This window comes from Dasypus novemcinctus, chromosome 4 (assembly GCF_030445035.2).
Source record: "Dasypus novemcinctus isolate mDasNov1 chromosome 4, mDasNov1.1.hap2, whole genome shotgun sequence".
In the NCBI taxonomy this organism is placed as follows: Eukaryota; Metazoa; Chordata; class Mammalia; order Cingulata; family Dasypodidae; genus Dasypus; species Dasypus novemcinctus.
The window spans coordinates 90310879-90321621 of NC_080676.1; positions in this window are offsets into that span (position 1 = coordinate 90310879).

Sequence of the window (10743 nt, forward strand, 5' to 3'; positions counted from 1 at the left end):
ACTTGAACACTGGGGGTGAGTTGGTGGCTAGGGCCTGGAACCACCTGGAGGCTCTTTCATTCATATGTCTGGTGTCTGGATTGGGATGACTTGAAGACAAGGATTGCCAACTGGAGCACGGCCACATGGCCATCCCATGAGGCTTGACTTCTTCACAGCATAGTGGCCTCGGGGTAGTCAGAACTCTTACAAAGTGATTCAGGGCTCCAAATAGGAGTGTTTCATGAGCAAGACTGAACTGCATCACCTGTTACACAGCCTCATTACCATCATACTCCACTGGTCAAAGCAGTCATAAGTCCTCCCAGACTCAGGGAAGGAACATAGAATTCAGCTCTCAAAGAGGAGGTATGTCAAAGTATTTAAAGCTTCCACTTTTCCTCTAAAATTCAATCCTTTGTCAACATAGTCTAATGTATCTAGCACTAAAGTAAAACAGCAAAAACCTCTATCACTTATTTTCTGTAACTCATTGTAGCAGTTTGAGATTATTGATGAATTCCAAAAAGGAATATTGGATTATGTTTGTAAACTGATCTTTTCCTCTGGGCATATTAAATTATATAGGATTCAGAGGTTTGCTTGATTAAATAATCATGTAAACCTCTTGTGACAGTAGGGCATTGAGTCGACACCCTTAGGCACGGCAAGGACAGAGTTGGGATTTTTGATTTTGGAGTTTTGATGTTGGAGTTTGATGCTGAAGCTGGAGTCCCAGTGAGAGAGACTGAGCTGTTTGCCTGAGAGTCTACAGCTGACCTTGTGGAGAAAGGCAAAGCCTACAGAGCCTCATAGTCTATAGGTGACCTTGTGGAGGAAACAGAGGAGGTGAACCCAGGAAGCCTGAACCCTGGCAGACATTGGCAGCCATCTTGCTCCAACATGTGAAAATAGACTTTGGTGAGGAAAGTAATTTTTGCTTTATGGCCTGGTATCTGTAAGTTCCTACCTCAAATAAATACCTTTTATAAAAACCAAGCAATTTCTGGTATTTTACATCAGCACCCCTTTGGCTGACTAATACACTCATATTTTGTTATTCCACCTGAATGAAAAGGATACAGTACTCAATGATCTCTGAGGTTCCATCAAGTTCTTACATTCCATGCTTCCATACCTTCTTCTATCCCTCCCTTTCCCAAATCAAGCCTCATTTATCAAAGTAAAAAAAACTCCCCAACTCCCACTTTTGACCTATTGCATAGTAATGAGTTACTTCCTGAGCACAGCAACAAGAAATTACAATTAAAGAACAGAAAACTGGGGTTGTATGTTAAAACACCAAGCCTCATTTGTTATAATTCCTGAAAGAACATACCGTACTGGTATTATTAACTATACTTCATCGTCTACAGTAGGGTTCACTGTGTTATAAAGCCCTATGGTTTACCTTTGCATTTTTATTCTAGCAACATATACAACCTAAAGTTTCCCCTTTTGACCACATTCACCTATATAATTTAGTGCTCTTAATTATATAGCTATGGGGTGCTCTGTCTATGGCTTTTCTCTCTCCCAGGTTCGTTTATTTCAACTTCTGGAGGTTTCTCTCTGTCTCTCCAGGTTTTTTCTGTGTCTGCAGCTTTTTATTCTTCCATTTATAAAGGACTCCAGTAAGCAGGTGAAGACCCACCCAGGGTCATTCCCTACTGAAGTGATCTAATCAAAGGAAGATCCCTTCACCATTTGTATTTCTTCTCTGAACAATTATCTTTTCAAGTCCTTTGCAATTCAACATGACTAGTGATTAGGGAAATGCAAATCAAAATTATAACATGATATCATTTCACACCTATTAGACTGGCCACTATTAGAGATAGGAAGGCTTATTCACTGTTGGTGGGAATAGCCAATGTGGAGGACTGCTTGGCAGTTCCTAAGGAAGATGAAAATGGCCTTGTCATTGGACCTGGCAATACCATTACTAGGTATATAACAGACCTGAGAACAGTGACACATCAGACATCTGCACACCAATGTTCATAGCGGCATTACTCATGATTGCCAAAAGTTGGAAACAATACAGGTGTCTAGCATTACTCATGATTGCCAAAAGTTGGAAACGATGCAGGTGTCCATCAACTGATGAATGGATGAACAAAATTGTTGTGTATACACGTGATGGAATATTACACAACAGTAAGAGGAAATGAAGTCATGAAGCATATGACAAAATGGATGAACTTGAAGGTCATTATACTGAATGAAGCAAGCCAGACACAAAAGGACAAATACTATATAAGTCCATGTAAACTCATCGAATTAATAATTAGAATATAGATCACCAGAAAATAGAAGGAGGATAGAGAATGAAAAGCTAAGAGTCAATCTGTACAGAACTGGTAAAAATGGTTGTTTGTAAATCTTCGGAAATGAAGAGAAATTGTTCAAGCGCATCATGGTGTTTGTAACTAGCAGTGCTATGTAGGGTGGCACCGTGTGGGAGCGCGGCGACAGCAAGGGAGCAAGGGTCAGCTCGTCTCCCGGCGCCGGTGCGAGTCGGACCCGGGTGGCGGGAACGGGCGTTAAGGCCCTCCGCTTGGGGTTCGGGCGTACTGCCTGCCCCTCTGCCCAGCTGCACCCGCTTCCCCCTCGGTGGCCTAACCCCGCCTCTCCCCCGAGGGCCAGCGCCGCGCCATGACAGCCCCGCCTCGCTGTCGCCGAGAACCCTGGCTACCCCATCTTCTGCCTGCAACCAGTGATGCACCCCTGCACGAACCTATCAGCCGTCTGCTGCCCCCCGGCCACGCCCCCTGCCCCTCCCCCGTCTTCGCCCTATATTAACCGCTGTACTTCCTGAATAAATCAGACTTGCGCACAGATCCTGGTCTCCTCGGTAGTCTTCTTCCTACCGCGCATCCTCCGCACCTTGCCGGCCCCAGAGCGCCTTCTCAGAAGGCCCCTCCATGTGTTGCAGCCCTCCGCCCGAGCCCACACCGCCCCTGCAGCGGCCCTCCGGGCGAGCCCACACTGCGACAGTGCTATTGCATGGGTATGACAATGGTTGAAAGGGGAAGTCTAGAAGGAAATTTATGTTACTAGAAGAAAAGCTAAAAACTGTAACATGGACTGCATAAGAGTAAAACCTCATGTAAAACATGTAAATAGGTGATTTGCATATGTAAGACTTTTTGCAAAATATAAATACAAATATATTAAAGAGAGGGAAAAAGAATAGCAGCTATGTATGGCAGGGGAAGCATAGAAAGATTGAGAGGGGATGTTTGTTGGGGTTTTGTTTATTATTATTACTGGAATAAGGAAAGTGCTTAAGAATGATTGAAGTGATGAATGCACAACTATGTGATTACACCGTATACCACTGACTGCACACTTTAAATGGATATATGTTTTATTCATATGTACAATAAAATTTATTTATTAAGAAAAAAAAACAACGAAGATCCCTTAGCTGAATGTAATCAAAAGATCCTAACTACAATGGATTTATACGCACAAGAACAGATTGGCTTTCAGAAAAAGACTTTGGGGTCCACAAAAGACTCAAACTGCCACAATTACAAAAAAAGTTCTATCATTAATTGTAACAACTGTTCCACACCAATGCATGTGTGTTGGTGGTGGGATGGTGTATGGGAATTCTGTATTTTATGCATGGTTGGTCAGTAAGACCAAAACTTCGCTAATAAAATTTTAAAGAATCAAAAGCCTCAGTGCACCCAAGTTACCTTTTTCATAGCTTTGCTCTTGTCATTGTTGCTTACTTTTGGTGTGAGCAAAAATAAATGAGGCTGACGAAAAAGTACTAGTGTGTGGAGGAATACAGATATGTTCTAACACAGACTCCACGGGAGGACTGGGGGGAGGTGGAGAGGAATATGAGTAAGCCATTTCCATTATAAATGGCTATACCTTGCATGAAACCAGCTTGGCACAATCATGAGACTGAAGTGCATCTATCTGTATTCTCAAGATATGCACAAAAGAAAAAGTAGACTATATAGAATGATGAAATCAAATCAATTTAGTGATTTTCAAAAAAAGAAAAGGTTTTATTGTTTTGTTTTGTTTGTTGCCTAAAAAGCTGGAAAGAAAAGAAGCAAAAATAAATAAATTGAATCAGGACATTAATGATCTATAAGTAAATCCTAAAACTCCAAAGGATTCAATATTCTATATTTTGACTTCTTAAGACTGTAAGCTGCCAAAGCCTGTCCACTCCTTGGTGGCTTGAAGGATGGATGCTTTTACTCCATGGTCTTGACTCTAAGGCAGCTCTCTCCTCACCCTCGTGACTGCTGAGTCCAGATATGGGGAGCATTCTTACCGTAGAGCTCCTGCTCCCTTCTCCCACATCTCATTTAGATTTCTAATTCCCCAAAGCTTAAAAAAAAGATGCCTCAAGAAAAGCTGAACTGAGGAAGTAAAAGTGAATAGCAATAAAGGGTTCATGCATTCTTCTTATCTGGGTGACAAACACAGATATAATTTGAGTCCCTGCCCTCATTTTACTTGGAAAGGGATTAGAAGGCCTTAATATATTTTGAAAGAAAGCATCTTCCCCACAGTATTCTACAAAGATCACATGCTAAGCTTGCCTGAAAGGATAAATTTTATTTCAAAGGAAGATTAGAGAATACCGTTTCTGAAGCTATCAAAGTTGATGGTAAGATGCAAAAGGTACAGCTAATGAGACAGAATATAGAGCCTTGCACCATTAAGAGGGTTTGGTTTTTTTTTTTAGTTTCCATAAATCATTTTTGGGTAATTTGTAGGGAAAAGGAACATATGTAATGAGGACATTAATTTTTACTTTACAAGGCAGCAGATCACAAGAGGAACAACAAATAAGCTGAGCTGTTTATCAGGAAGCTTCAATTGAAAAAAAGCAAAATGAGCTGCCTTGCACAGCAGGCAGGTCGGAGTCTACTGAGGCACTGCTCAGAGCCCTTTCAGAAGCTGCAGAAATTAAGCCTTCTTGTTCTGTATTGTGGTCTGGTTGACTTTGCACCAGGTCGAAGCAATGATCTGTATAATTGCAAACCCTCTCCTCCTACCAGAGCCTGTCACTTCAGAAAGTGATGTCTGGGCTCTCAGCCAGATATTGGTTTCACCTTAGTTTTCAAGATATTGCATATTGCATATTGTTCAAAGGAAATATATTATGGTGTGTAAAGGAGGAGGAGAGAGCAGGTCGCAGGAGGTAGAAAGGGGAAGGTAGAGAGGGAAGAAGAGAGAGGATGGAAGAGGAAGGGATAGGGAGTGAAAGAAAAGGAAAATGAAGAGAGGAGTTTGGGCTAGAAGGTGGTCTGAGAGATAGCAAAATTGTTTTTAAAGAATGGCATATCTCATTCATCTGTTTTCGGAAACACAGTATGAAGAGGTAGAGCAGATTTTTTTCTAACGAAGAGTCCACTTCTCTACCCACCGAAGCTTATGTTCCACCCCACCCTACAACCTGGGAGAAGACTTCAACTCATTACAAATGATTCTCCATGAGAAAGCATGAAGACTGGTTCTGATGCCGAGCATGGTAAATGTCAGGGGAGACTGGGAAAGGGCATGTAGGGAGGTGCAGTAGCCTTCCTCCCTTGGCCTCTTCAGAAACCTGTGAATGAATACCCAAAAAGGGTCCTGAGGACAAAGTCCAGCATGGAGCAGAGCTGGGCATGTCACCATGTTCAACAATAACTTCTTAACAGAATTAATGACTGCCATTGAGTTTAATTTTTTTTAAATGTTCTATGTGCAATGAGAATATATTATTTAAGTTAACAGTCATCAAATGAAGCATAAACTTGAAACGAGCTTATACTCAGTAGTTTGAGAGTCTCTCTGTCAAATTCTTCTAACCATTTTTCTCCTGTATCCACATACAAAAATCTCTCTTGGATAATCATGGATCCTCTTGTAGTTCCATGATTTTTGGTGACTTCAAAATTAAAGGAAGAATGTGTGGTTTAAACAAAACACAAAACATAAAATACAAAAAGGCATCAAGAAGGACGATTAGAAAATAGCCTGAAAAAATACTGCTTTCTTAGTATGTTCTGCTATGCCTGCTTGTGGATAATTATTACTGTTATTTTTAAGATTTGCACTCAAGAATAATTGTCATCTTAAATCATGCATCATTCATTATTTTTTAAATTAATTAATTTTTAATGTTACATTAAAAAATATGAGGTCTCCATATACCTCCCACTCCCCTCACCCCACTCCTCCCATAACCACAACCTCCTCCATCATCATGGAACATTCATTGCACTTGGTGAATACATCTCTGAGCACTGCTGCACCACATGGTCAATGGGCCACATTACAGTTTACACTTTCCCCCAGTCCACCCAGTGGGCCATGGGAGGACATACAATGTCCAGTAACTGTCCCTACAGCACCACCCAGGACACCTCCAAATCCTGATCATTCATTATTTAAGTTGTGAGATAAGTTCACAGAAAGCAGTGCAGCATGGAAGGCACAATTCAACTGCCCCTGATGGAGGGGACCTGAAGGGGCAGTGTGGTGGGATGTGATCATACCTCCACTAAGCCATTCTGTGGAACTCCTTTCTTCTGAGAAATATTTATAAACTATAACATCTCAGAAAAATATATCTTTTAAAAAGGCCTATCAGTCCTAGAAATGGAGAACTTCTCCTAGGTCACTGCCATCATTTTCCTCTGAGAAACATTGATCTATGTTCTTCCTAATTTATTTTTGTCCATACTGTTAATATATCCACAATAGATGGGAGGAAAATCCAGATGATCCATACTGGCTAGTCAGTAATAATGGGGAATTTTCTCATAGGCAGAGGCATGGGGGAGAAGCAATAATATAATGGACCTTTTCACTGTCCAAAAGACAACACTGGCAATGGTGCACCAAAATCCACTATATTTTGCTTTTTATCCCTAGAAGAAAGAAGCACTTCCTCCATAAACCCTTGAATGGACAGAATCACCCAGTGAATCTTCTTTTGACTCGCCAAGGTGACCAGGTCCTTGCCTCGCTCTCCTCAATAGTTACCACCTTGTGTTTAATAGCTCCTTTCATTTCTCAAAGTGCATACACACATATTAGCTTAGATCTTCTAAGCACTTTTCTGTCTCTGGATGAAGAGAGTCTCGGAGAAAATAACTGGCTTGCTCAAGATTGCATCCCTAATAAGGAGTGGACCTGGGCCAGGAATTGATTATATCACCAGCCAAAATAGAGCATGCAAGGTGTTCTGAAAACAGTGTTTTGGGCTGGACATTGGGCAAAAAATAACTCCTCTTCCAGAAAAAGGTGACTAGGAATGTAGCAGATAAGTCTCCTAGCTCTAGGTAATATGCCCAAACCAAGTAGTGTGGGTTATTAACAATAGAATAAGCCTTGGCTTACTCGAAAAGACTAGGTGTCCTTGTTTTTAAAGTGATAGAATCAAAGGAGCAATGAAAAATCTCCTTGTCTCACAAAAAAACTTATCAGTGCACATTTTACTGTCTGAAATGTTCTTAAATTATGAATAAAATATTTGTATTTTCTAAGTGATGCCCACTCTAAAGTAAGGCATGGATGAGTAACTATATTTGATACATTGGGAAGAAAGCAATTATAACCTGGATGTTCCCACTCTTACGGTATATGAAAATTAGATAATTAATAGTTTTCTTGGGGGAGAGCCTATCCTCAGTAGGAACTTCTTCTTAGCCACCTAAGCAAACCCCCTTAACTTTCTTCCTATAGCTCTGAATCCACTGTTTCATCTTATTCTGCTTCTGCTGTTGCAAACTGAAATATGCCTTTTCATCAATACTTCACTCAAAACACCTATTAAAATATTTGTAGAGACTCTACCATGTCCCAAGATAAGAGTTAGAGACCAGAGGTACAATAGTGATCAAAGCATCAAAAATAATCACTCCTCTTATGAGTTTGGAGGAAATGTACATATTTTGTATAAAGTCACTAAAATTATTATTTTTCTGCTTTGTTTTTAATTCATCTGGGGATGGTTATGCTCCAGAATCAAAAAAAAGAAAGGTTATTACGATGACTCTGTCCAAGGTACTACCCTAAGTAGCACCCCATCCCTTGCTTCCTAGGCAGAGGAGTAGACACTTGGCTTTAAGGACAAAACTGCATGACTAAACATGTAGGAACTCTCAGTACAAAAATAGAATAGATGATGCAGAATAAAATCTTAAATTGTAACAAAGTAGGTGTTCATTTCATTTGGCAACTTCAGCCTTCCTTGTAGCACACCACAGATTTTTTTAAAAAATTTTTATGTTGTCAACAGTAAAAAATTTTTCCAGATGGTAAAGAAATACATTGTTCTCTTATCAATTATAATAATTCCAAGAATGAATAAATATTTTTCCAAGTTACATCCCCTTTGAAATTTGTTACTAGTAATTTATTGCAGGATGTTTAACAGAGCAAGGAAAGATGAGGATGTTAGTTCAGACTCACAGAAACACTCATTTCAAACATCAAGGTCTCTATGGAATTTCTTATTAATCGATTTGATAGCCTAGGTGGTCCAGGGACTGTCTCCTCTATTCCCCCACTGTATTAGTCAGTGGGAGGGGTGCTGATGCAAAATACCAGAAATTGCTTGGTGTTTATAAAGAGTGTTTATTTGGGATAGCTTGCAGATAACAGGCAATAAAGAGTAAGTTACTTCCCTCACCAAAGTCTATTTTCACATGTTGGAGCAAGATGGCTGCCGATAGTTGCAAGGGTTCAGGCTTCCTGGGTTCCTCCCTTCCAGGGCTTTTCTTCTTTCTGGATTCAATTTTCCTTTCTTCCCGGGGCTTGTTTCTCTTTCCTCTGTGTGCTTACTTCCAGCTTAAAACTCCAGCATCAAACTCCAAGTTCAAAACTCCAACATTAAGAACCCTTAACTCTATCCTTTGCCATGCCTTTTATCTGTGAGTGCCCACCCCTTAACTCCCTAATGATGTGGCCCAGTCAAAGTCCTAATCATAACTTAATCATGCCCAGGTACAAACCAGATTACAAATATAAGCCAGTATCTATTTTGGGAATTCATAACCATATCAAACTGCTACACCTACTTTGTTAATTTAAATTTTACTGGCTTCTAAAAATACACTATTTAAATACATGTGCTTATAAGGAAGTTAAAAACAATTTAATGGAGGAAGAAATCATTTTATTAGTACTCAGGATTAAATTCATACTTCTGTTAAGTACTTGTTTTCATTTCCAGCTTCCTGATGGCCAAGGTAAAAGTGAAACAAAATATTATATAATTATGTTAAAAGGTAGCCCACAGTTTTACCTGGGTAGACATTTTCATAGCAATAAATTCTAGGACAGTGATTTTCCATTTTATATTATTTAAGAAACAATAAGTAAATACAGTAGATACGATGGAAAACAACAGTTTTTTAGGAGATAATGAGATATTCTTCAAATAGTCTTTCTTCATATCAAAAGTTACTAAAAATCCAATAGCACAAAGTACAATTTGACATGAATGTAACTTTGTGGGAAGTTAACATAGCACACTTGGTACATCGCACCCTGATTATCTTATTTTATGCAAACATAGAGTTTAAAGAACCTAGAGAAAATAGCTAGCTCTTGGCCTGTCTTTTTAACCAAAATTTGTCAGCTCTATTTTGGTGTATGCTTTCTAAGTATCACTTCAAAACTAAGCTCTTTTAAACTTGTCTAAAATGCTGATTTCCTGTGCTGTCAATTGATGACAGTATGAAGGTTTTAATTTGGACATAAGATGGATTTTTGCTGAGTAAAATATAAGTAAGAATCCCTAATGTTTATTGCAGGGCACCAACCTTGCCACCTTTTGCTCATCTGGTACCTCAACTAGAAAGAGCTGATATGTTCAAGAGTGTGATTCAGCTCACCCACTGCACTGACACTTTCCAAGAAAAAAATAGCAATTTTAGTTTAAGAGGCGCATATGTTAAGCTACAAGACTTTGTCAATAATTCCTTTATTTTTGAAAGACCAATTGACTCAATTAGATAATTGGAGCCTTAAAATTGGAAGATTCTCTTTCAATTTCAGGATACTATTTGAATACTGCTAGCAATAGGTAACTTATTACTAAATGTGACAGCTGGCTTGACTTTTAAAACTCTAAATATGAAAATGTTCTTTTTTATAATAAGCCAAAATTTACACCTGTCTAATTGCTAGATACAATCTCTACGTCTGCCTTCTGATATGTATAGAATATGTACAATAAATAGAAAATATCTAAAGCACTGCTACACTGAAATTTTGATTATGCCATGGATCACATAAATTCATTTTTGCTTACAGTGATAAGCAGTGTACTTACATCATTTCAATACAGAAAGCTCATAGCACTATTGCCTTTTTGTTGTGGTGATAATGCAATTATGGTATTTATCTGTATTGACTTAATACTTCTCTACTTCCCCCTGCAATGAAAACTTAACTCATATGTTTTATGGGTTTGCCCTTCCCACAGTTCCTAAAGTGTCAGTGCTATGTACTATGTGGTTTTATCACATCCAAGGCTATGATTGGTTGGAATATAGATGGATATCGCAAGAAAAGTCTACAAATCCATGCATGGTATGGCTTAAGCAGATGATCTGGTCCCACCAGGTTATCTCTCTTAAGATTTCAAGCTAAAATATAAAATATGTTGTTAGTAGGTGGTGAGCGTTAGAGTAGGAAGATGATGAAGAGTGAGGAACGGCTGAGCAACTTGAAGAATCACATGCAAGTTGATTAATAAGATAAAAATAAATATTTAAAGAAAGA